At 39.9% G+C, this 27,882-nt stretch overlaps 1 long non-coding RNA gene across 2 annotated transcripts; it reads right to left on the reverse strand.

The window, feature by feature from the left end:
* LOC131914711 (uncharacterized) lies at positions 1 to 27,861 on the reverse strand. 2 transcript variants are annotated; one of them, XR_009380180.1, is made up of 3 exons: positions 26,236 to 27,861; positions 15,967 to 16,104; positions 1 to 629 (listed from the first exon to the last, which is right to left on the reverse strand). It is a non-coding gene; the product is annotated as an uncharacterized LOC131914711 (long non-coding RNA). The 2 variants fall into 2 exon arrangements; XR_009380179.1 differs by lacking the exon at positions 1 to 629 and adding an exon at positions 12,095 to 12,236.
* Between the last annotated feature and the right edge of the window lie 21 nt (positions 27,862 to 27,882).

Consider the following 27,882-nt stretch of genomic DNA (forward strand, 5'->3'; position numbering starts at 1 on the left):
CCCATCTATCTGTCTGTCTATCTATCTATCTATCTATCTATCTATCTATCTATCTATCTATCTATCTAATCTGTCTACCTGATGAGGTTTCAAATAGTTGAGCTTGTCCTTGAATTCCTCATGATTGTTCGGTTTCTACCTCTTGGAGGTTAGAATTGCAGGCACATGCGACTAGGCCTGGCTGCAGCCCTGGTTTCTTACTTAAACATTTAAACTTGCAAGTAAACACTGCACTGAAAGCATTCTTCATAATTGTTTCACTCACTCTGGTTTTACCTCCCCAATAATTTGACAGAGACTCTTTCTTAACTTTTAAGACAAGTATGTTTTTCTGAAGTTCAATTGAAGGATTGGATTTTGATTTCTCTTATCCATTATTTGCAGCTAAAGTGCTTTACTTTTATAAACTCTACAGGGTGTGAGGTTTATAGATCTCTGGATACCCTACTGCACTCCACAGTGAGTCACCAACCTAGGTATTCTGATTTGTTTTTCTACTGTTTGTTGAACCTGAGACAATGAAAGCTTCAGACAAGCCATTCAGCTTGAATCAGCAGAGCTGGAACTCAGATTCCTGCTTTCTGGTGTCGGATGCTCCACCATCCTGCATTTACAGGCTGAGTCTAATTCTGAGGAGAAAAAGAATCAAGTTAGCTACAAAAGCATAGGTCAAGAATAATGCCAAGGGAGGCTATAATGTTCACTATTTTGTATTCACTTGTGTTTTATTGAAGCACAGATTTTAAATCTTCTATTAAGGAAAAATATATTTTATATTCTGACACATATTCCTATCTGTTCTAAATCAACATGCTAATATTTATTAGTCCATTTAAACTAAAACACCAGCAGTTACTTCAGTTTGTTTGGGGCATTCAATGGAATATGAATTCTTTATAAAGAAACCTCTCTCTCCATTATAAGACATGATTACAATTTTATTTTATCTACTGTTGGACTTTAATTTAGAAAAGATATAACTAATATATACTGAGACCCAAAGTGTTCTAATACCCACACCCAGTAATAGAGATTTGATGGATTATTATTTTACAGGAAAGCCAAACTGCAAATGAGTTACAGTAAAAGCAGAAGCAAGTGGACTATCTTACATAAAATACACAATGTTCAGCTAAAGACATTTTGATATATCTGTATTTTGTTATCTTAAATACATTCAAGATAGGGCTAGAAAATTTATACTTATTTTAATTTCTAACTGAGACATTTCAACCCAGATTGTTAGTGTTAATACTTATTGTTTTGTATAGATGTCTCTGTACTTCTCTTTACTCCTCACATTTGGTCTTAAACCTTTCTTCTCATCCCTCTCAACCCACCTGAAAATATAACTATTGTATCAAGATATAAAGAGTATTAATTCAAAGTTTCCATCTCAGCAGACCTAGAACGGCCCTTGTGATGTAGAATATTAATTTAAGATCTGTTACATTAATTTGTACTGTGGAATATTTATTTAATGATGCAAAGATGTGTTGCAGTCTTTTATGTTGCATTTGTTTAACTCTGTAAAGCTGTGTTACTTTGCCTACCTAGAAGATTTTATTGGCCTAACAAAGAGCTGAACGACCAATACCTAGAGAGAGAAATAGGCTGGTCTGGCAGGCAGAGAGAATAAATAGAAGGAGAAGTCTAGGGAAGAGAATGATGAGCCACCCAGTCACACAGCCAGAGTAAGAAGGAAAGAAAGATATATAGAATAAAGAAAGGTAAAAAGCCCAGAGGCAAAACATAGCTAAAGAGAAATGGGATAATTTAAGTTAGAAAATATGGCTAGAAACAAAGGCCAGGCATTCATAAGTAAGAATAAGTCTGTGTATTTATTTGGCAGCCATGTGGCAGGCCCCCAAAGAGTAAAAAACAACTATATTCTTGTCATGATCCTCCTCCTCCTCCTTTTCTAATAACATGGTTAGAAGTCCCCTCTATAATCATTCTTCCTTATTCTTCTTTCCGGTTGTGTAGCTGCTCTTTCTTTGGCCCTTCTAATACCTGTCTTTTCCTCTGTAACCTGCAAGGTGCATGCAATCTTCACATTCTGTCTTCATTCAAATCATTGTTCTGGGCTTTAGGTTACATCAGAGAAGACTTCTCATTTCTTATCTCAAGCCAACTCAGCCTTTTTACAAAGACTTCAGTTCATACGCCCCACGGCTCCCCGTCCCCCACGGCTCCCCGTGCCCCACAGCGTTGCATGGCTGCAGTGCCCCATGGCGTAGCGTGGCTCCCAGCATCACAACCCGGCCATCTTCACCATGTGACACCCTTATCTGAAAGGGAGCTCCTTCAATCCTGTCCCACACCTGCTCCTACTGTCCTCTTCCCCGTCTCAGTGGGAAGAAATTACCTTTTTAGTTGCCAAGGCAACCTCTACATTCCACTTTCTTGGGCATAAATCCTTTTCATTTTATTATAAATCTTACATAATCCATCAACAAACACCAAAACTTCAATTAAACAGTGACACTCATCCAAAAAACCTCCAATCCTTTTCATTATTTTTTCTACAGCTATGGCTCATGTTCTAGTTCTTATGGTAATTGGAATTAAACATTTTTGATTGAACTCTCTTTCCGTTTGAGGAAGCGGATACAATTTAAGGGGAGTCGATTGACTTGACTAGTGTGTATTAACGTTTTTTTCATATACTTCCTATAAGTTGAAAGATAAAGTCAGTTTAAAAGTCCCAGTTATTTTTAGATCAAGATTAGGGTTAGGGTGAAGAAATTACATGTACATATTTGATTCAGAAATCCATCCTAAGCCTCAGTGTACATTCTCAGAACAGAATCTGACTCTAGTAATTATATCTCGGCAGTAGATGTCATTACTTCATCCACTGCAATCCCTCAAATTCTCCCCTGCAGCCACACAGGGCAGCTGATGAGTTCACTGGCATCTTCCCAGCTCAGTGGTCCATAGGCCATTGTACTGTCCTGGTCTCTCTCTGCCTCTGGACTTTCATGAGCGTTGTAGGAATCTGCTTAGGCCTGTGCTGAACAGTGCTAAAACTTCAATGCTCTCAAGTCAGTATTCATATACTGACACTTGATGGAAACAATCATAAAATTCATCAATTTGTGACTTGTAAAGTATAGTCACAGAGGGCTTCTCTTACTTGTCAGTAAATGCTGGAGTTCAGCTGTTGCAAATGGCACAGGGTTTTTTAATCAATTTGTTTTCAAAGTGGTTGCTGAAATAACTCTGGTGCAACTGAGTATGACCTTCAATGGAAACATTTCTCGGGAGGGAAGTGAGCATACATTATTGTTTTATTAATAATGACTTGGCATTCTGATATTTTAGTTGAAGACCAGAGTCGTAGTATCTATACAAGTCAGACAACACAGAAGTAATATGCATTAGAACTACATTTACTATTTCTTAAAAAAAATGGTTCTATTTATCCAAAACTTCACAATAAAGATGGTTTAGGCAACTTTAAATAAAATAGCATAAAAAAGCATAGTGATCTTCAAACTGACATTCAAAAATATGACTCAGAATCAGAGCAATATCACACACATGTGATCTCAAAGCTTGGGAGGCTGAGACAGGAGGATTAAGGATTCAAGGTTGTTCTTGATTATAGAGTGAATTTAAGGTTAGTCTGGAGTACATGAAAACCTAAGTCAAGAAGAAAGATAAATAAATAAATTAAAACCACACATAGAGTTATGGCTCACTGTGTTAGCAGTACAGGCTAACATAGTACAGGAACATAGTCTATTATTCTGATCCTTAAATTTAGTGTAAAGCAATTCTTTTGAGTAAACTAAATAAATCAATCTTATTATTGCTATTAAATTTATAATGTTACACTACAGCCCAAATATTGTAGGTCATCTTCATTCAATGTAAATATGTAAACCAAAATATGACTCCTACATATAACGTTAAATTTACTATTAATTGTCCATGAGAAGGAAAGCAGAGAAAAAGCTAATTTTACTTATATAGTTTACTTCACTCGTATTAAATATTCTCAATTTAAGATGAAATCAAGTTTATTATTAATGAAACACTAGATACTTTTTATACTGAAGTTTGTCAATCTGTGTTGTAGCTTATTTTCATAACATATATTGATTCAAGGACCCCGTCCAGGCAGATATTTGGCTTTACAGGACAAAAGAACCTGAGTTAATATTATATTGTTGAGGACATGGGTTAGGCCCATATATTTTGTCAGTAATTTCCCAGCTATTAGCTACTTTATGAACTATTTCTAAGTTACTTTGCATGTAAAGTTCTTTAATCTGCTACTGTCTTCTAGTTGCCAACATGAGGACATTGACTCTTAATTCTCAATTCAGAATAGATGGGTTTCTATTTGTAGAAGCCTAGCTATAATTTTTTGTATTCTATTATTAAATTGTGAGGCATTGAGGAGCTAGACTATAACATCTGTTACAGTTCATTTCTGAGAATTTATGTGGTTGTGGGTGAGAATCTTCAAAGTTCTAAGAACAGAGCATTACTTTTAGGACAAAAGCTTTTGTTTGTCTTAGTCCTTTGTTTTTGTTTATGGCAAGGACCTGATTTCATCCTTGACAGTAATATTTTCTGACAAGAGGGCAAGGTTTGTAATAAAAAGATGGCTCAGCAGTTAAGAGCAGTCTTCCAAGAGACCCAAGTTCAATTTCCAGTACCCATCTAGAGGCTTATAACCTTTGTGACTCCCATTCCAGGCTCTCTGATGTTCTTGTCTATCCTCCACAGGTACCAGGAACACATGTGGTGCATGGGCATACATACAAGCAAATCACTTATACATGTTAAATAAAATTAAAAAATGTAAAAAGGGCAAAGTTCATCCATACAAATGTGTGTGTATGTATGTGAAAAAGAACAGAGAGGAATGAAGGGGACTAGGGGAAGTGAATTAAAGAGAGGGGGATTTGACCAGCTGATGATCACAATGTTTTTACCCTTAGATTTGAGAATATAGCATTTAAAAAATTCCTACAAAACAGGATCTGGTGAGGAGAATAATGTGAAAAGCCATTATTATTAACTGTGCTGGAGAGCTCAGAGGACTGGAGAGGACTCAGTCATGTGGAAGACCTGTCTTTGAGAAAGTGTCTCCACTTTTTCTTGTTTGCACTTGCACGCACCACTGGAGGCTTTGAACGATACAATTAGCTGCCATGACATACAGACATAGAGGTGACTTTCCACTTATTTCCGCCAGGGAAAATGCAGAGGTTCTTGTTCTAAATGTTAGCTTAGTGGTAGGTCTCTTTAAAAACAACACTTATTTTTATTTCATGTATGAATGTTTTACTTCCATATTCTTATGAGCATCACTAGTACACTTGACACCCACATAAATTAGAGAGGGAGTCAGATACCATGGGGTTGGAACTACGTACAGTTGTGAGCCACCCTGTGGGTTCTGGAAATATAAGCTATGTCCCTTGCAATAGCAAAAAACACTTCTGTAGCCCCAACATTACATATCCTAAATAGCAAAACAATATTAAGAGTTACATTCAGAATTTAGCTATGAAATGCTTGATTGTTTTATCTTTGCAGTTATTTGAAAAGCATGATGAGAGAAGGAAGAATGGACTGATGGAGAACTTGTCTGTAAAGTGTATTGAAGATGTCAGCATCAAACTGCATCTCTTGGAGCTCCACCCCTGAAAGAGGGCACACTGACACTCTCATAAGTGACCTCAAATCTCCAATTCTTTGCATCTTTGTAATGTCACTAGTGGAGACCCTCAACAGTCTCCACAGCACATGTGAATAGAAGCCTCTTCTGAAAGAACTGTAGGTCTGCTCTTCCCAGTCTTTAAATGCCAGAAACAAACCAGGTATGAAGAATATGGGTGAAAACTGAAACAATCAACTTTTTGAATTAGAATAGAGCCATAGAACTCTTTCATGGTAGTCAGTGATGAGGACAGAACATGGTAGGCTAAGAACAGTGGTGCCATGCCTCAGGTAAAAGATGTCAGGTTTTTGGTTTTTGTTTGTTTGTTTGTTTGTTTGTTTTTTTCTGAGACAGGGTTTCTCTGTGTAGCTTTGTGCTTTTCCTGGAATTCGCTTTGGAGACCAGGCTGGCCTCGAACTCACAGAGATCCGCCTGACTCTGCCTCCCAAGTGCTGGGATTAAAGGCGTGCACCAGCACCACCTGGAAAAAATGTCAGGTTTGGAGGACAACTTACTAAATCCTCCAAATACAAAAAAATTAGAAAGCAATACCAGCTCTTAAAATACAGCAGACAAAACAAAAAAAAAAAAAAAAAGGAAGGAAGAAAGAGAAAAGAAAGACAAAAGCTGTTGTCTAAAGGGAATGATACCATTAATGAGACAAGTTTCTGCTTTTTCTTTAATGTTTTTTATTTACAAGTGTGTGTGTGTGTGTGTGTGTGTGTGTGTGTGTGCGTGTGTGTTTGCAAGTGTGCATGTGTGTGTACCTGCACAGAGTGTTGTCAGATATCCTGGAGCTGGAGTTGCAGGTGACTGTGAGCCAGCTGACACTAATGCTGGGAACCAAGCTCAATCTCTGAGCAGTTTTTCCAGCCCCAGTTCCCTCCTTCAGCCTCAGGTCACACCCTCTTACAGTGCACTAAAGCAGAACACTGGCAGTCAGAATTCATCTGCAGTGTAATCTTTTACTACAAACAGTCTAACTGATGACTCCATATGCATTAGATTTAAGGCTGTGTGCTTTGTTTTCTACAGACAGTAAGTCATTATTTAAAGACCTAATGCTGGCAGAATTATAACTGTCTGTATCTTTAGAGCTAAACCAGTCAGATTTGCTATTTGTATTTGAAACATGAATTCCCCCAATCATTGTCACTTGTAAAAAAGTAAAAAGAGAGGGTGGAGAGATGGCTCTGTTGTTAAGAGCTCTGATTCCCAGCACTCAAACAGCTGTTCACAACTTGTAACTCCATTCCCAAGCTATCTGACATCCTCTTCTTGCCACCATGGGCACTGCATGCATATGGTGTACCGTTTTCCATGTAGGCAATGGACTCATACACACAAAATAAAAATAAGTAAAACAAAAATAAAAGTAAAAAGAAAACATGGGTCTGGATAAATAATTTATAAATGAAGCTAATTATTTATGGAATAAAAATAAGCATCCACCATTATGGCAAAGAGTATAATCATATTAATAAGAATTTATGTACTCTTCTCTAAGAATCAAGAATAGACTAGGTGCAAAGGATTATGGGAGGCACAGATTTATATAGATGTGTCACACAGTTTAAAATATATGCTATGCAATATGAAAGTGGAAGACAAATATTGTTATCAGTTAGTATGTGGGTTAGTTTTTATTTTATTACAAGAAGAAACACAAGTACAGCTGAACCTAGAGAAATTGATAATGTTAAAGAGGGAAAGGGAGAGAGAGAGGAAGAGAGGGAGATAGAGAGAAAGAAAGAGGGGGGGGAATATGAGAATGCACTGGGTTTCTGTTCCAGAGATAGCCAAAATGTGTAAAAAAAAGTGAATTAGAGAAGGATGGTAGGGTAGATATTTTAGAGACAATAAGTCCAAGGGAGTAAATGGATATGAATTTTCTTATAAATAATGTTTATATCAATGGACTAATGCTGCAGGATGATTTATGTCCAAATGTGATGACTGAAAACAGCAGTGATCTCATCACATTTTACATTTTGCACCTGTCCTCACTTCCTAATCAGCACTGTGATTGCAGAGAGGGATCACTCACCTAAGATCTACCTCAGGGCTAGCACACTGTAACTTCTCTTTCATTCTATTCATCATGACGTGTCATACAAATCAAAGCCATGTGGCAGGAAGCACGTTCATGGCCTTAACCAAGAAGAATCGAGAAGTACCACGTCAAAAGGCAGGAGAGTGCAAAGAATAAAAGAAAGGATTACCACCTCACAAGCTGTAAAACACAGTAGAAAGTTCTATAGCAGGTATATAAAAAAATCACCGGCATCAAAGTCTAAATTCTCTTTTGCAGGCAAGAGGGAGTTATTGAAAGCTTAGATGGTGAGGTGGTTCAATATAGTCTTTCTTCTCATTTTTAATCATATCCTTTGTCCTGTGCATTTGCAGACTCTGCTTACCTCTCTTAAAAATATCTTTCTCTCTGTTGAGGTGTTGCAAATATTGCTGTATTTTTTGCCCTCAAATTAAAAATTCTGCATATTACATTTGAGATTTTAAAGTCTAAATCAAACTATTTTTCATCATTTAGCTTCTTAACAGCACACTGAACAATTTAATTTTACTTATTTTTATGCTCAAAATTTTACTTACATATTTATGGGCTGGTGTCTTCCTCCTCACTCATCTGCTGTTTTCTATCACTTTGTTTCTTTGTCTAGTTTAATAAGACAGAAATGCTTCCTGTTGTTCCTATTGTCTTCCAGAGGCCTGACTAGGGCTCTACCCTATTCACTTAACACATTTGAAAAGTTTCATTCAATTATTTATTTATATTTTATGCATATGTGAATGTGTACGGACCTGAGTGCAAGCACCCTGTACTCATAAAGTACTTAGCTTGCGCGATAGAGGGCAGAAGAGGACTACAGTTCTCTTGGAACTGGAGTCACAGGTGGCTATGAGCTGCTGTGAGTGGTAGAGGTGCCAGACACTGAAATGGGCTCCTCTGCAAAAGCAGTAAGTACTCCCTGCACCTGCCCCTGTACCTGAGCCTGTGCCTGCACCTGCATCTGCACCTGCGCCTGCACCTGCACCTGTGCCTGCACCTGCACCTGTGCCTGCATCTGCCCCTGCCCCTGCCCCTGCCCCTGCGCCTGCACCTGCACCTGCCCCTGCACCTGTGCCTGCACCTGTGCCTGCACCTGCACCTGCCCCTGCACCTGCACCTGTACCTGAGCCTGTGTTTGCACCTGTACCTGCACCTGTGCCTGCACCTGCACCTGTGCCTGCATCTGCCCCTGCCCCTGCCCCTGCACCTGCCCCTGCACTTGCCCCTGTGCCTGCACCTGCGCCTGCACCTGTACCTGCACTTGCCCCTGTGCCTGCACCTGCGCCTGCACCTGCGCCTGCACTTGCCCCTGTGCCTGCACCTGCGCCTGCACCTGCGCCTGCACCTGCACCTGCCCCTGTGCCTGCACCTGCACCTGTGCCTGCACCTGCACCTGCCCCTGCACCTGCCCCTGCCCGTGCCCCTGCACCTGCACCTGTGCCTGCGCCTGCACCTGCAACTGTACCTGCACCTGCGCCTGCACCTGCACCTGTGCCTGCACCTGCACCTGCGCCTGCACCTGCACCTGTGCCTGCATCTGCACCTGTGCCTGCATCTGCACCTGCCCCTGCCCCTGCGCCTGCGCCTGCACCTGCACCTGCACCTGTGCCTGCACCTGCACCTGTGCCTGCGCCTGCACCTGTGCCTGCATCTGCCCCTGCCCCTGCACCTGCCCCTGCACCTGCACCTGCACCTGCGCCTGCGCCTGAGCCTGCACCTGCACCTGCACCTGAGCCTGCACCTGCGCCTGCACCTGCACCTGCACCTGCACCTCTACCTGTGCCTGCACCTGCACCTGCACCTGCACCTGCCCCTGTGCCTGCACCTACACCTGCGCCTGTACCTGCGCCTGCGCCTGCGCCTGCACCTGCGCCTGAGCCTGCGCCTGAGCCTGCGCCTGCACCTGCACCTGCACCTGCGCCTGCGCCTGCACCTGCACCTGTGCCTGCACCTGCACCTGCGCCTGTGCCTGGCACTGTTTCTGTGTGACTGAGCCTGCACCTGCACCTGCACCTGCACCTGCCCCTGTACCTGCGCCTGTGCCTGCACCTGCACCTGCGCCTGCGCCTGTGCCTGCACCTGCGCCTGTGCCTGCACCTGCGCCTGTGCCTGCAGGTGTGACTGAGCCTGCACCTGCGCCTGTGCCTGCAGGTGTGACTGAGCCTGCACCTGCACCTGCTGGGCCATTGCTCTAGCTCCTTAACACATTTAAAAGAATTGTGCTCTGCTAACTTTACAAAGTCATAACAAACCAAAATCAGATGAAGGAAGTCAAGACCTGTTTGAAACAAAGCATTCCTCTGTGTAATGATAAGTCTTTCCACTTTTAGGCATTTCACTGGGCTTTACATGTGTGTGGGGTAGGTGTTTATTTTTAGTCATCTTTCTATGTTAAGGTATTGCAAGCAGAAAGAAATTTAGACAGAGGTGATTTACAGCTGCTAAAACTGCTGAAGGCATAAACATCAAGAAAGAACACGATGAACTCTCAGGTTTACCATCAAAGCTAAACCTGAAGGGATTCTAGGTAACTCCCTGCACACAGCTTCTGGCACTGGGCGTTATACCTGGGACAGCATCAGTGGCCATTGCAGCAGGAAGGCTTTTGTTGCTCCTCCCTCTTAGGCATGGTTCCTGTTTGCTGTCATTGAGTGCTCAGCTCCTGGGCAGGTGCTGAAGGAATTGCACTGTTGGACTCCCAGGCTTTCTGATTTCCTGGGGAACACAGGAATGGGGACTGAACTATCTCTGGATCCCCATCCAGAACAGCACTACACAACAGTTCTTTCAATAATGAGTGAGACCCACTTTAGAATTCCTCTTCTTACCATCTGGGACAAAAAGGGTTGGATTCTAACACTTTTTTCTTACACTCGATAAGAGTGTCAGGATGCATAATGACTGGCATCAAGAAAGGGGCACATCTGTCTATTTCTTCTCTCCTTCCTTCCCCCAGTTTCCTTTCCTTCCACATCCTCCCTCCTTCTCTTCCCCTCATCTTTACTCTCCCTCCCTATTCTCCCCTATATGTTTCTCTTCCTCTTCTCTTCTTCTTCCCTTCCGTTCATTAATATTTTATCAGAGTCTCAAGAAAGTTTTGTTCTCCTTGGTGAGTTATAAACCGTGGTACTTATTTTATCACAGTACAGCCATCTGTTAAACATTTTCTACATACCAAACCTGAAATGTATACACTTCTGTATACCTCACTGTGTACACACAGATGTAGTTATAGATATGTTCTATTCCATTTCCTCACACCTCTTTGAAGACTAAGGTATAGTCCAAGTTATAAGAAGAGAAACTGTGATGTTCAGAAAAGTTAACATAATTGTCAGAGTTTCCAGAGATGGCAAAATTATAATAGAGACTCATTCCAAATATAACATATTCCTAAGCTCTAATCTTTTCATTTGCCATTTATACCCAAAAGATATAGAAAACAGAATAGTGTTTAGGAAAGAGTCCACTCCTATTAAACATTTATTTTTGATATCTGGAATTCATCCTCTGTACTAGCACAGAGAGATTAGCACCATGTTTTCCCCTCCCCGAAATTGCTGGTACATTCTGATATTCACTCAGACTGTTTCCATGTATTTCCTTCTAATTTAATGTTTCAGGAATGAGTTATATACTGTGAACATGTCCATAAGTAACAATGGTATTCACCATATACACAGCATATACAATTAATATACACATGTAAGTGATTTCTTCCAAAATCTTGTTATGCAATTCTCAAAAGTGTTACTAATGAAATTTAAATTCTTCAGTTTTGAAATTCAGAACACCTTGCAGTCTCCCACTCTCAGCCACTGTACCTCCAGCTGTATGCAGTAATGCCCAGTTTATTTCCATTAGTAATGAGCAATCCTGCCTGAAAATCTATAACCTCAGAGCCCCAGGGGCTCCTCCCTAATGGAAGGAACTCTGTCTCTTGGGCCTGGGCCAATGACTGCTGGAGACAGTTGTGTAAGTTATTGAGGGAAGTGTTTTACTCTTAGTGGCTGAACTTAGGACCCCTTTTAATATGTGTCGCCTCTTATAATGGCTTAGTTGGTATGTCGAGATGAACTGTCAATGAGTCCCCTGAATGTTTTTAGTGGTTGCAGAGACAGATGACATGCAAGTCTGTGAATGAAACAGACTTTATTGAATGTGACACTGTCACCCAAGCTCATCAGTCTCATCAATTCTAATTCACTTATGCCTCTTTGGAATGTTCAGCCCAGCTCATCTGTTTAGATTGTTTCCATTTTACCAATGTGCGTTTCAATTAGTGGCTCAGAACAGTAACAAGAAAGAAATGGCAAGAATGCACTGTACTCGCCAAGCCAGGATCCACAGCTTCTCTGTTCAGCGACGAGAGCTCCACATCCCAGTCTCAAAACTCAATTCAGTAAGACGTCAGCAAAAGCCTCTTACCAAACTTGGATCAGAGTTCTGTTGAACTCCACAAAATGAACACATTTGGGTTGACACCTGAAGCAATGTACTAGGTCACAGTTGGTCAAGACACTCACCACATCTTGTTTCCATTGTTCATATGTCTAGTGTAAATTTAAATTCCATCTTAACACATGTGTAAGTGAGAATTGGATTCGCTTTTACCTTACAGGAGCTGTGCTGTGTTCTGTTCCTTTTTTTTTCCTTCTGAACTTTAAAAACACCGGAAATCATTTATTTCTTCCCTTGCTAAGTTGAACCAAGGAGCCAGGATACAATTTAATGTTCACAGGTATTTCAAAGTAGAAATTTAATATAGAGTTTGGTTTATTAAAATGTTCCTATGCTTAAACAAAACAAAACAATACACTTAACAACACCTTTCTGTAGTGAATAGCTGTTCTGTCTATGACCTTGAAGCACTGCCCCTAAAGAGGGACCAGGTAACTGCTCCATGTGCCTATGACCTTGAAGTACATCTCCCCCTGGGGCGTGGCCTCTTGGGACCCTTAAGAACTGAGCTGCATGTACGAGGTGTTCACTCTCTGCCTCGTGGATTTTGGATGCTGAGACGGACCAGGCAGAAGAACAGCTGGACCACAGCTCGGGTTTCCAGGACCCTACAATAAATCTCCCAAGCAATAGTGAGTTTTTATCCCCTAATAAATTCTTTGCCATTTAAACAGACAATTGATAGATATAGTATATTAAGGCAGATTATTGTATATACTAGTAAACTAATTTAGTAAAATATCAGCTTTAGATAATTTGCACTGTTATGGATTCTTGTATATTGATACAAATGTAAACTATTTTATATTCATATTTAAGATAATTTGTATATTGATACAAAAACAAAACTATATTTGTATTGTACACATATTCCTACTCCTATTTGAAATATTTTGTATATTGATACAAATATAAATTATATTTGTCACACTGTATGTATGTTTTACCTCTGTTTAGGATATTTTGTATATTCATACATATTAAAAATATTGTTGTCATATTGCACATTGCACTATACATTTCTACCTCTGTAAGATATTTTGTGTATTATCACAATTTTGAGGTCATTGTCCTTCACTGTACATCTGTTTACAGAATGTTTATCTTGTTAATGTGAAGCCTTAGTCCTTAGGTTATTTAGGTAGATAAGACTTACAGATTTATAATTACCCATGCTTGTCATTTATATAGTTATGTTAGTTAGGTTGTCCAGATTAACAGAAATATAGGTCAGATGGATAGGCAATCTTCAAACACTTCATAGACCTAGAGAATATGGCATTTAAATGTTTTGATAACTTAGAATTCTGTTGACTTGAGACAGGATTGCTCCCAGCAGCACAGATCTGATCCTGAGAGAATGTTGGGCTGTTAAGACACACTATTTGGAAATTGTCTTCTTGGCACAAAATGGCATGCTGGGCAAAGAACTGCCCTTGCCTCAACTGCTGACAGTATGAACTCTGTCCTTTCTGGACAAGTAGGACACAAGAAAAAGTGACTACTGAGCCTTGTCAAGATAGGATAAAATGGTCTTTCAAAATTCCTGCTTCTGAAAATGGTCTGTCAGATATTCTAGGCCTGTAGCCAAATTGGATGCCCCAAAGATGCTAACAAACTTTAGGTGCCTGTCCAGGCTGTCAGCTGTCTCTGTCTATCCTCGCAAGAATTTTGGAAATTGATTGTTTACATTTTCTGTTTTATCAGGTATTATTATGTTCCTTCTCAGGACTTTGATGGAGTTGAAGACTAGAATGTTACAGTTACAGTCTTCTCGTATCTTAGCTAGAACATATTAAGTACTAGATTCAGATTCTTTAGGATAGGACAAGTTTTAGAATAATCTCTGTAATATGCCATTTACCTATGTTCTGGACAAATCTGGATTTTAGTATGTGTCTCTTGTTTGATGTTGTTCTTGGTTGTAGTTCTAATTTTGCTTAGGTTATAATTTTCCCCTCTCCTGGACAATACTTGATAATTGTTCCTATTGTATATAGTTTAGTATTAGGTTAGAACTTTCTTATTTAGACAAAAGAGGGGAATATAGTGGTTAGCTGTTCTGTCTATGACTTTAAAGTACATCCCCCTGGGATATAGCCTCTTGGGACCTTTAAGAACTGAGATGCATATATGTGAGGTTCACTCTCTGCCTCATGAGTTTTGGATGCTGAGATGGACCAGGCAGAAGAACAGCATGGACCATAGCTTGGCTTTCCAGGACCCTACAATAAGTCTTCCATATTGTAGTGAGTTTTTATTTCCTAATAAATTCCTTGCCATTAAAGCAGACTCTGTGGATTTCTCTCTTTACCTTTTCATAAGTTTTTATTTATGGATAAAATACGGATTATTGAACTTATTTAACTTTATTTTGTTTTTGTAACATTTTCTGTGATCATTCTTACAACAGGCCCAGTGATGATGACTGCCTTAAAGTCTTTGCGATGTTACAATGAAAAGATGTGCTAATTTATGGGAAAGTTATGTCCCTGCATCCATGATTTGGAGAGCTGTATCAGAAACATTGTCACTTTCCCTGTCCTTTCTCCTCCGTGTTTCCTATTTACTCACTTATTTTTTTTAAATAATAAAAGTCATGGTTGCTTTACTTGACAGACTTAATTGATGGATTCTTGGTCTAGTTAGGGTCTTTAATTAATAGAAGAATTGGTATAATTTAACAGAATTCATGAAAGTTTGGAGAAACATAAACTCTGCAGAATGTGTATGCGACTGTGAGACTAAGGTAAAATAAATCACGTGTCATCCCACCCTGTCCTGTAGAACTACTTTCAAGCCCTGTCACCTCCTCATTTCTACTTTTGATGATTCTGATCCTATAGAGTAGACTGGGAAAAGAATCTCTAATTTTTTAAATCAATTTAATCATTAGAGAATGGAACCCTTTAAATTAGTGTGATATAAACAATAAGACAACAATAATTCATTCTCAATATTCATTTAAAACTTCTATACTGACTATTTAAAATATATGTTATTAGTATTGACATAGAGCATGCCTAGTCAATTTGACTTGAAATAGTCTATTGGTGCCCACTTAGTTATGGGTATTAGACATGTGTTTATTCAGGTATTTTAAATAGTGTAGGATTCCCACTTAAGGACCATTACTAAATCATATAATGAATAATTTCATAATAAACAAGTATAATTAATATCTAGTGACATGTGTTGTTGGGTGCCATGCAAATAATGTAGCACTCTTGAACAAACAGCATGCATCATCCTTTTGCAGGAAATGCCTGGCTCATTCTGGTTGGCAAGGATATCTCTCTCTGTCTGTGATCTCCTGCTCACTTAACTTAATCACTATCTTCAGACTGAAGTAAACAAACAAGTACAACATCCACCTGCTAGAAAGTCAGACATTGGCTTGGAAGATAGCATACTTGAGGCTATAGAGTGCTTCCTCCACTGTCTCCAGCTCTCTGGGGCTACACTTTTCTATATGCCATGCTCATGCAAACCAAAAACCAAAATAAAATCAGTGTGTGCCACTTTTAACCACAATATTTCTGTAATATCCTAGTGCTTACTTTTACTCAAAGTGTTTTTACTTCAAACACAAAGGACCCACTTGGTTTGAACACGTATCAATCTCTAGCTTATGGAGGCAATCCTATGAATGAGGAGCTGTGGAAACGATGCACAAGGCTTTCCTGCTCTGGGTTTCAGTTGACATTTTTTTCATTTGCAACAAAATATATTAGAGAGAACATAACAGCTGTACCTGTTTTCTGAATCAGGGTCCAAATCACACTCTCCAAAAAGGCAGCTGTTTCTGTAAAGTAATCCTTTTGTGGTAGTCATACAGAAATGATGCTTGGCAGGAGTTGAATGGCATTAAATAGCAATCTTCTAAAAATACCTGTTAAGAAAATGTTGTGAATGTGAATAAAAAAGACTCCTATGGAATGTTTTCATTTAATCCAAGCCCATTATTTTTATTAAATATTGTAAGTCATGGCTCTATTTAATGATACCTGAAATCTCAATATTTACTCACATACACAAATGATGATGCTGGTTTTTATTTGTGTATTCATAGAACTGAACTTTCTTACATGATCACAATAGTTAAGGAATTATTCACCACATCACTTTGTATCTGCATTTTCACAATGCTTCAGATTTTAAGGGATACTTTATATTTTATGCTATCCTAAGTATTTGTGAAATTTTATTTTGAATTTTATTTAAGGAATTTAAAATCTAATAAATAGTTGTCATTTTAAACTATTTGAACCATTATGCCATTGGTTCTCTGGTGACCTGCAAGGAATTTACATGTTTAAGGAAGTCTCTATTTTGTGTAATTTAAGTGAAGTTCATTGTTTAGTAAAATTCTCCATTTAATGAAATGGTTTTTGTTTATATAATAATTTTATAGACCCATTAAAGTGCTTCAAGATCTGTAATCAACAGCCACAGGGAACTGATGTGGTAGTTTGAACCCCAATATCAGCAGCCCAAAGACACAGGTAGAGATTACATTCCTGTAGCTAAAGTTTTCCTGCCTGGCCCACAGTCAGAACAAATCTCTATCACCTGCCAGTCCCACAGCCACTCAGACCCGACCAAGTAAACACAGAGACTTATATTGGTTTCAAACTGTATGGCCATGGCGGGCTTCTTGCTAACTGTTCTTATAGCTTAAATTAATCCATTTCCATTAATCTATACCTTGCCACATAGCTCGTGGCTTACTGGCATCTTCACAAGCTGTTTCTCATCATGGTGGCTGGCAGTGTCTCTCTCAGCTTTCCACTTCCCAGCTTTATTCTCCTCCTTGCCCCGCCTATATTTCCTGCCTAGCCAACGGCCAATCAGTGTTTTATTGATTAATAAGCAACACATTTGCCATACATCCCACAGCACTTCCCCCCCCCTTTTTTTTTTCCCAAAAAGGAATGTTTTAACCTTAACAAAGTAAAATTACATATCATTTGGGAATTTGGGCGTAGCTTCTCTTACTACTTCCTGCTGGAAGGGGGCGCTGTATCTTATGGGGAAACAAAGTAAATTTTAGAATTATGGAATAGTCCATGAGGCTGTATCATCTGAGCCAGATGCCTTCAAACCATTCTGGATGTTGGATCATCTGGGCCATGGTGTCATTGGAGACCTTCAGGGGGTCTTGGCTGGTCAAACCTGATGTATCTTAATCTGGAACAAATCCATAGCCCTTGGCTTTCTGTGGGAACAAAAACAGAGTCTCCTTTCCAAAGTAACATATCCTTACATCCAAATTTTGAAGTCAAGGTATCTTTAAAATATACATTTTGGCATAACTGAACAGCTTTTACAATCAAATGTTTTTCTGCAGTTAAAAATCCCAAAGACAACACAATCCAGATTCTCTGTGTAATATCCATTTTTTACGTGGCTTTTTTTTTATACTACCTTTACTGTCTCTTTAAAGACTTTATTTTTAAAAACTGTTTATTTCTTTATATAACTGTATATATTCCTTTTTCTCTCTTTCAAGCCTACGTACATTTTTACACACATTGTAAACTATTACACCTGAATCTGTCTTATTGTGAATCTATTGCTTTAAACTGCAGCAGCTGTGGCTGCTGGCTCCGCCCACCTCAGCTTCCCAACATGGCTACGTTTACCACCAGCTCTGGGAGCTATCATGGGTCTATGCTTTTATCCAAGCAGCATGTAGTCCAGAAACCTCTTTTTTTTTTTTTTGTACTGTCAAAGTCTAAATCCACCATGCAGCTTAATGTGCCACTTGCAGAGGCCTGATTCCCACCATACTGCAGGTTGAGCACACAAGCCAGGAACCCACAAGTAGCTCAAACCAGCAGCTGCCGCTCATTTGAGAGAGAGAATTAGGAAGCTGTTTTTAGCTCTGTTTTAGAATCTTTTTTCTCAGTTTTTAGGTGGAAACTCTTGCCACCACGTTGGACGCCATTTGTAGCTGGAGTTTTCCTGCCTGGCCCACAGTCAGGGCAAATCTCTTTCACCTGCCAGTCCCACAGCCTCTCAGACCTGACCAAGTAAACACAGAGACTTATGTTGCTTTCAAACTGTATGGCCGTGGCAGGCTTCTTGCTAACTGTTCTTACAGTTTAAATTAATCCATTTCCTTTAATCTATACCTTGCCACATAGCTCGTGGCTTACCGGCATCTTCACAAGCTGTTTCTCATCATGGTGGCTGGCAGTGTCTCTCTCAGCTTTCCACTTCCCAGCTTTATTCTCCTCCTTGCCCCGCCTATATTTCCTGCCTAGCCAACGGCCAATCAGTGTTTTATTGATTAATAAGCAACACATTTGCCATACATCCCACAGCACATTCCAGTTGTTGATTTAAGTCAAGGAGACAATATGCTCCAGTTTGAAGACTGTCGTTCAGGAGGAATCCACACCTCACTCAGAGAGTGTCAGCTTTATGTTGTCCTCAGACATCCTGCTTTCAACTGATCAGCTATGGAGCGCCCATGTTAAAGAGGCCTGTTTTATTCATTCAAATGATTAGCATATTAACATTTTCTAGAAACACTTTCACTGTCACACTCAGAAAGATCAAAGGTCTGAAACCCTTTAAGTTGACACAAGTTAACCACTATGTATTCTTACTGCTGCACACTTCTTCAACTGTCCACAAGTTCATCTACATAAAATGTAACCATGTTCTACAATAGAAAATTTTCGTGGCTGCCTTCATTTTTATACCTAGAATTCATTTTCATCGCTTCATTGCACACTTACTGATCCATTTGCTTCTCTCGCCCCCATCCTCGCCCTCAATATCTTGGTCCATTCTTAAGTCCTGCCTTCTGAAATTCTTCATATTTTTTTCCTAGAGATTTCAGAACCGCCACATCACATTGAAGGTTCCTGATTCATACAACTTTCCTTGAGAGTTCGCCAAGTCAATACAAAATAAACATGCCTAACTGCACCCAGGAAGCAGGTGTTCCTCCTTTCCCGGCTCTTCTGAGAGACAGTAGTCACAGTCATCAGCTCCTCTCTGTGTGGATGAGCCCGCCATCTTCCCAGAACCGTGAGCCACAGATCTGACAGCTCTCCATCTTCCCAGAACCGTGAGCCACAGATCTGACAGCCCTCCATCTTCCCAGAACCGTGAGCCACAGACCTGACAGCCCTCCATCTTCCCAGAACCGTGAGCCACAGATCTGACAGCCCTCCATCTTCCCGCAACTGTGAGCCACAGATCTGACAGCTCTCCATCTTCCCACAACTGTGAGCCACAGATCTGACAGCCCTCCATCTTCCCAGAACCGTGAGCCACAGATCTGACAGCTCCCCATCTTCCCACAACTGTGAGCCACAGATCTGACAGCCCTCCATCTTCCCAGAACCGTGAGCCACAGATCTGACAGCTCTCCATCTTCCCAGAACCGTGAGCCACAGATCTGACAGCCCTCCATCTTCCCACAACTGTGAGCCACAGATCTGACAGCTCTCCATCTTCCCACAACCGTGAGCCACAGATCTGACAGCCCCCCATCTTCCCACAACTGTGAGCCACAGATCTGACAGCTCTCCATCTTCCCACAACCGTGAGCCACAGATCTGACAGCCCTCCATCTTCCCACAACTGTGAGCCACAGATCTGACAGCTCTTCATCTTCCCAGAACCGTGAGCCACAGATCTGACAGCTCTCCATCTTCCCAGAACCGTGAGCCACAGATCTGTCAGCTCTCTCAGATTTCTCATTCTTCCTCTGTTTAATTATTTTCCAAATCATATTGATTGAACCTCTGTCAATCTCAGATCTATGCCACACCATTCCCATCACTACTATGGTTTAAAGTGGGCGTTATCACACTTCCCATTGAATCTGTCACACTGCATGCAGAATGACAGAGCAGATGACAAATCAGAACACAGGAAGAGGGCTTCTGATACTTCCTTGTGTTAACATTTACTCATGAAGCAAATTCATCTTAATATATTTCTTGATTCCCCATGATGTCCTATGCTATGTAGTGACAACTTAAGACTAAAGAAGGCAAGAACTCTGCACATATTCATTTTATGACTCAGTGACTCTGAGTTAGTAGAGCCTGCACCCAGCCAGTTCTAACACTATGTGATGAGTTCTATAACAGTGGTCCTGTTAGGTGGTATGACATCACAGGACACCTTCCAGGCTACTACCGAGTCACCAAAGAAGACATTCTACAAGAGCAAATTCTAAACAGAAAAAAAGAAACAAACCAAAATATATATGGTCATAGTTATATACAGAAATGAACTAAGTCACGTGTTCATGAATATTGTCAGATACATTAAGAAAAATTAAAAATAATCCATGAAATCAAGGCTAATTATAACACGTTTCCATATTTATGTTAAGCAATCACAGCTTGCAAAGCACATTCAGCTATATTAGGGCAGGTAAGCAGAAACCCGCTATGACTCAGTAGATAAAGAATGTTTGCTTTCAGAGGGACTACCACACCTAGAGGGTTGCAGAGTGGCTGAGTGTTATAGTCTGGAATAGCCCAACCCACTCCCTTTCTCTATAGAAAGTCCACCATTTATGAATGGCCACCATTGATCACACACTGAGCATGGGACTGTTCAGATATCCAACTTAGGTCAAATTTTCTCATCTATCCTTGCAAGGATACTCACAATCTTAAGTGTTGATTCTCCATGGTTAACCACCTCTGATGTGCAATCAGTTTTTAATGACACCAGGTGGACCATCCAATTCCAGATTAACTACATCCATTCATATGATTTCTTTCTGCTGCCACCTGTTTGGTAGCAGACCTGCTCAGCTGTGGAAATTGACAGCTGGTTCTTCAGTGGGGAGTGATGGGAGCAGAAGTCAGGTGAAAATGGCTCATTAGCAACGAAATGGAAAAATCTGCAGACTTCCCTGAGGACATCTTTGGTGATGTGTCTGTCTACTAAATTACCCAATGGAGAGTTAATTAGAAAGATAAAATAGTAATTTTCAATAGTTTTAGAGGTTTCTATGACATGATAACACTTTGTGTAATATACCGATTTATGTGTTTTTCAGGTGAGATTTCCATTGTGATATAAATTTTAACATAGAGTCTGAAGATAATTCCTCAGACAGCTTGGCTTTCAAAGGGTGGTTCTAGAGGAAGTAACCCAGACTGGCAAGTTGGCTTGTGGGACTCTAGTCACTCACAGACTGTAGGAAGTCCCACAGTTCCTTCAACAACACATCAAGAGAACAGAAACTAAAGCCCATGACAATTTGATCATGCTTATAGACTTCTTTGTTGTTGTTTGTCTTTGCTCTTTTGGGGTGCCTGCCACCAAATTAGTCACACACACACACACAGGCTTATCCTAATTATAAATGCTTGGCCTTAGCTTGGCTTGTTTCTGGCCAGCTTTACTTAAATTATCCCATCTAGCTTTTTCCTTTGGGCTTTTCCCTTTCTCTTACTTCTGTAAATCTTACTCTTACATTGTGGTTTGCTATGTGGCTGGCTGGCTGGACTCTGATGTTCTCCTTCTTCTCTGGCTGTCTCTTTTTTCTCCCAGATTTCTCCTTCTATTTATCTTTTCTGCCTGTCACCTCCACCCATACCTTCTCCTGCCTCGCTATTGGCCGTTCAGTTCTTTATTAGACCATCAGGTGGTTTAGACAGGCACAGTAACACAGCTTTACAGAGTTAAACAAATGCAACTCAACAAAATAACCCTCTTGAAAATAATATTCTACAACACTCTTTTCTCTCTATGTTCCTCCTCTTTACCTTCTGTTTATTTACTGAGAGTTACTAAAAGGATACTTGTCTAAAATATCTCTCACAGCTGTAGGCTTTTAAATGGTTTAAGCCTCTTTTGTACTAGAATGCTTGAATTATCAATAGATACGAAGCTTTATACTTGGACTTTGTTATTACTATTACACATTTATTTCTATTCTTTAATCTGGGGACACACACATGCCAAGCTGTGTGTTTGAAGTCAGAGGACAGCTTTCAGTAGTCAGTGCTCTCCTTCTACCACATGGGATCTGGGGGTCAGATTCTGCTTTTTAGTTTTGCTGGCTTGTACCTTTACCCATTCACCACCTTGCCAGCTATTGAAATAAAGATGTGGTGCTCTTATAAACAATACATAGAGGGAAAGTGTCATGGAATTAGGAACTAGGTTTTTGTGAGGTCTTCACACCTGCTGAAAGTAGTGGCGATTAAACCATTCACACACACACACACACACACACACACACACACAAATTCTTATAGTAAGTTGATTGTCATAGAGTATTTCCTATTCTTAAATTTCAGAGACAAAGTACACTTAAATAATAAATGTCATTCTTAAGTTGGTGTGCAGTGGTGCATGTCTGAAATCCCAGCACTCTAGAGGCAGAAATAGGATGATTGCCCTGAGTTTGAATCCAGCTTGGTCTACACAGTGAGTTCCAAGCTGGCAAGTACTACCGAATGAGAGGCTGACTCAAAGGTCAAACAAACAAAAGAAAAATTGAATTTCTAAGATACAAATCATCATAGTGAAAGAAGCTCCATACATGCAAAAAACAAAAACAGTGCATGGTGGCTCAGTATAACGGTCTATTCTTCAGACAGTGGCTATAAGAGCATGTTCTTATGTTAGAAACACTGACACAAGAATAAGCCCGAATCAGACCAGCAAAGTTCTAAAAATAAGCATTTCTAAAGTATCTTTGGCCCTTGTTATCTTGACTCCTTTCTCACGCATTTGTACTTCCTTCTGAACTTGTTCATCGGCTTGTGCCCCAGGGCATGGCCATTAGTGACAGTCACACTGGTAGGTCTGTCACTATTAGTTAAGAACTCTATTCAACTTCAAGATAAGTAGAATTTTCTCCTATAATCCTTCTTGGCATCCTCAGTGGGGAGGGTCAGAGGGCTGTCGGCAGTGGATACCCAAGCTAAGAATGAATGTGTCACTGAAACATTTTATTTCACAATACCATGAACTCCTAGACCATCCATATTACTGCCATGTGTCACCCTTTTAGAACATGTAACTTCTATCTGAAAAAAAAAAAAAAAACGTTTTATCTCCATAAATCCAGTGTCACAGAACAAAACTGCCTTTCGGAGCAGCAAATCCCTTCATGAGAGAGGAAGCAAGTTGCAGCAGGGTTTAGCAGACATTGTTCTCTGCAGAGTGCCTGTCTGTGAGGGGCATCAGGGCTGGGAAAGGTGTTTCCTGCCGTCCCTCCACAGGCACCACAGCTGTTAGCACTTTTGGTGTCAAGGCACAAATGTCAGGCAGGTACTGGTAATGAGCTAACACCCAGGGAAAGTGGGCCAGCGGCCTGGCAGCGTGCCAGGGCAGAGCGGCACTGGTCCCAGGCTTCTGGAAGCTGGACTTCATTGTTGCCATCCTCTCCAACTGCTCCTCACTGAGCTGAGGGATTTGCTTCAAATCATGGGATAAAAGGGTATTTCTTGACTCTCTTAAAAAGAATAATTTTTAAAAGTGAAGACTAATTGGGCTGCTTTGGCTGTTAGGATTTAGCTTTCTGTAATTCATAAAGATATACACTGTGGGAAGAAATGATTTGAATTAAAATTAATTTTCTAGTGCTCTCCTGCAGAATTATCTTTCTTCAATAACTGGAATACATTTAAAATTTTCCAAATGCGGAGGTACATAAGTATTCATTTTTGTAACTCTATGAGTTACATGAAGAGAAACTTCAACATGTATCAGAAATAACATATTTAAGAAATTCTTCCAATCTTTAAGAAATGCAAGAACAGTTCAGAAAAATGTTAAAAGAATTTCATTATCTCTCTCTTTTCCAGGCCCCTGGTATGATTTTGGCCCCGGCCACAAGAGCTAAGAGGTACGTGGATGATGCCTTTCTTTGGGATGGGATACCAGAGGTTTGAATATTGGCAAACTGTCTGGCAGCATCAGGGGCTTCATGATCTGCAGTAGTCATCAGCTTTTTTCTCAGAAGGTGATTTACTAATCAATTTGTCAATGTCTAGAGGAGGATGTCAGTGGCCTTGGAGCAAAATTTGTATATTCATTTTTTTCACAGTATCTTCCACTGTGGGAACAAATACTTCTTATAAAATATGCTTTAATATGCAGTTAAAATATTAGATATTGGGGGTTTACTTTACCAATTTCATTATCCAGGTTCACACACACACACACACACACACACACACACACACACACACACACACACTTTCCTCTGAGATGTCCAAGATAATATACTTTTTACAATGTTCATTGTATTAGCAAAACTTTTTGTTAACATTGCAAGAGGCCTTATAATGAAAAAAAAAAAGAAGGTGGCTATTATGGTAGGATTCAGTCAGGTAATGAGAAAAGGATCATGGAAGGGAAAAGGGGAAGGAATGGGGGTCTGAGAATATCTATGACCTGTAAGTAACAAGAGACATGGGAGAGGAAGGGTGCCTTCCTGTGTGTGGGAAGGGGTGGTGGTGGGAGAGAGGAGTAAGGCAGGGACATCCCTAAAACAATCAATGGATGAAAAGGCCACAGGGAACCATGTCACTTTGTGAACAACTAGAAAGAATGAGAGGAAAGTGAGAGTCATATTTAAATATATGCACTGTATGTTTTCTCTTTGAGTATATTGTTGTAAAGTATTTACAGTTTTCTTGAAATCACTTAACTTTAATTAAAGCTAAATTATATGATATATAATTATACATTACATAATTATATGTAATGTATAATATCTTTATTTTATTTTAACAGGGGAGTGGTAGATTTTGGAGGAGTTGGAGGAGAGGAACCACATCAGAATATATGAAAAAGATCTATTTTCACACAAAGGAAGGAAGGAAGGAAAGGAAGAAAGGAAAAGAAGGAAGGAAGGAAGGAAGGAAGGAAGGAAGGAAGGAAGAAAGAAAGAAAAGAGGAAGGGAGGGAAAGAAGGAAGGAAGGAAAGAAAGAAAAAGAAAGAAAGAAAGAAAGAAAGAAAGAAAGAAAGAAAGAAAGAAAGAAAGAAAGAAAGAAAGAGGAAGGGAGAGAGAAAAGGAAGGAAGGGAGGGAGGGAGGAAGGAAGGAAGGAAGGAAGGAAGGAAGGAAGGAAGGAAGGAAGGAAGGAATGAAGGATATAATATCCACACACCTGGCAAGGAGGCAGACATGGATGGTGGTAAAAAATACCACTCCAGCTGCTATGGAAGTCAGTGTGGGGCCTCAAATGACTAATAACACATGTACTACATGCCCCATCTGTATCACTCCTGAGTATAAAGCCACTGGACTCTAAGCTAAGAAATCAGAGACATCTGCACACTGACACGTACAGTGACATTATTTAATATAGGTAAGTTATAGAACTAGCTAGGTGTTATTGATAGAGGAATAGACAAAGAAAATGAGGTTAACATACAGAATGAGATTTTGAGTAGCTACAAGGGAAAGGTAAATTAGGTCATTTTCCAATAAAAGTAACAGAGTAGAAATTATCATATTAATATCAGTACAACTAGGAAAGACCAATATCACATATTTTCTCTCATTTGTGGGTCTGAGATTTTACACATATACATGAAGTCATGTTTGTGGATATGACACAAAGGTAGAAGAAAATCCTCAGGGAGACAAAAGCACTGATTGGGGACAGGAAGAGGGATGTCAGGGCAAGAGCAATGTGCTGGTTAAATGTCTTTATGAAACCCACTGTTGTATACAATGGCTGTATACCAGTTTAAAAATGGAGAAAAAGAAATCACCAAAAATAAATATCTAAAATAAACAAGTAAAAAATGTTGCATGGGGCAGGGTTCTGAGAACTACTTTCTTCTAGAAATATCTATTTGTATAGTCATGACCCATTTTTAGAGGAGCTTTTGAAGACTGAATATATTTCAATGGTTTGAGCTGTTTCATAACACAGGACTCACACCCCACTGGGCTACTAAGAAAGATTGAATTTCCTAATTAAGGTAATGTCTGTTCAATCTAAGTCGTCCCGCTAGTTAGTTATGCTCTGAGAGGACAAGTATAATTTGAAACTAGGATTATTCACTTTCTCCTGTGTCTTCTCACCACCTGCACCTTGAAGTTTGCTGATGCAATACCTGACCTAAGGCCTTACATCTCACTTGTGTAGACGCCCTGCAGGAGTCATCAGCGTTCAGATCCACTTGCTCCATCAGGCTTCCAGATCTATTTACTTTTGGCTGTTGTCTTTCATTTGCAGCTGGCATGTGTTCCTCCTAGAATGTCTTTTAAGATCACTTCTTTATTTAGTCCACGTACTCAGGGTACAAATAAAACCGAAGAGTTATAAAATAATGGCAAAATTTTCCAAATACTTAAATAAAACTGTAATTGAAAATTATGAGGATAATTTTTAAAAGTCCTTGATTTTATAGACAGTTTTTCTTTTCTTTAATTTTGTTTAAGTATGTGTCTTCATGGTGGTCTACAACATGGGTGCAAGTGCCATGGAGGACACTGTCAGCCCCGGGACATTGTTGCTGGGAACAGAACTCAGGTCCTCCGGAAGAGCAGCAAATGCTCCTAAACACTGAGTTCACCTCTCAAGCCCTAGACATAGTTAAAAAAATGTCTTTATGGCCATAATACACATTATTACTGAATGTTATCCCTGTGCAAATCAACCCTTTTGTGAAAGAGAGAATTTGAGGCTCTTTCTTCTGCTTTTTCATATGCAGTCTGTGTTCTGTGGAAAGCTTAAGTGAGGTAAAAGGATTTTTGTAGAGCTCTAAATAAGTCACTGTGTGCTCTGTTCAGAGGTGAGAATTTTGTTGCGGTTTCAATGCTAACACCTTCTTAGCACATTTGAGCATGTTGTCGAAGTTTTGAGTCTAGAATAAATTAGTGGGTCGGTATGTTGATCTTAAAACTCACAGATTTGAGTGAAAAGTTAATAAAAATATCTTGATAATAAGGAACTTGAAGAAATATGTGGAATTATCAAGATGTCCAAATTTCCTGATAATCTGTTTTTTCTACTGACTCAGAACTTGGCTTCACCTATGATGGCTGAAGCTTATTTGGTTCATATTTGATATCTAACCTATTAACATATTTTCTTAAAAGCATACCAATGGTAGGAAACAAAACGAAAACAAAAATCCTGGAGACTCTTGATCAAGTGGTTTCCCAGCAGCCAGTGGGTCTGAATTCTGAGTGCTGTCACTTGAGGCCCCTCTGCTCCATTCTGAGTCCTTCTGAGCCCATTCCACAAAGACCACCTTTTGTGCAAACTACTAGAAGAGTGACCATCTTCATTCCAGTCTTCTTCCTCCTTTCTAAACAGAAGGCGTCATAGCTCCATGCTTCTAACTCCCATTCTGTTGCTTTGAGAACCTGGACAAAATGATTGCTCTGAATTCCACTTCCACTATTTAGTACAGAGTTTGTGAGTGGAACAGTCTGTATTATTCATTGAAAACTAATTGAATCTTGTTGACTATTCCAAGGACTTACAGTAAGCCAAAGCAGGACAGACACAAGAAAGGGCATGGCATTTGTGTCTGGTACACAGTGTGCTAAGGTGGTCAGAGTAGCACCCATGTTTTTAACTACAGATACACGACAGTGACTTAGTTTTTTCTTTCTTGTTTCTGTTGTTTATTTGTTTTGTTTTGATTTGAGGCAGGGTCTCTCTGTTATGTAGGTCTGGTTATCATAGAACCTGGTTACC

This window comes from Peromyscus eremicus, chromosome 7 (assembly GCF_949786415.1).
Source record: "Peromyscus eremicus chromosome 7, PerEre_H2_v1, whole genome shotgun sequence".
In the NCBI taxonomy this organism is placed as follows: Eukaryota; Metazoa; Chordata; class Mammalia; order Rodentia; family Cricetidae; genus Peromyscus; species Peromyscus eremicus.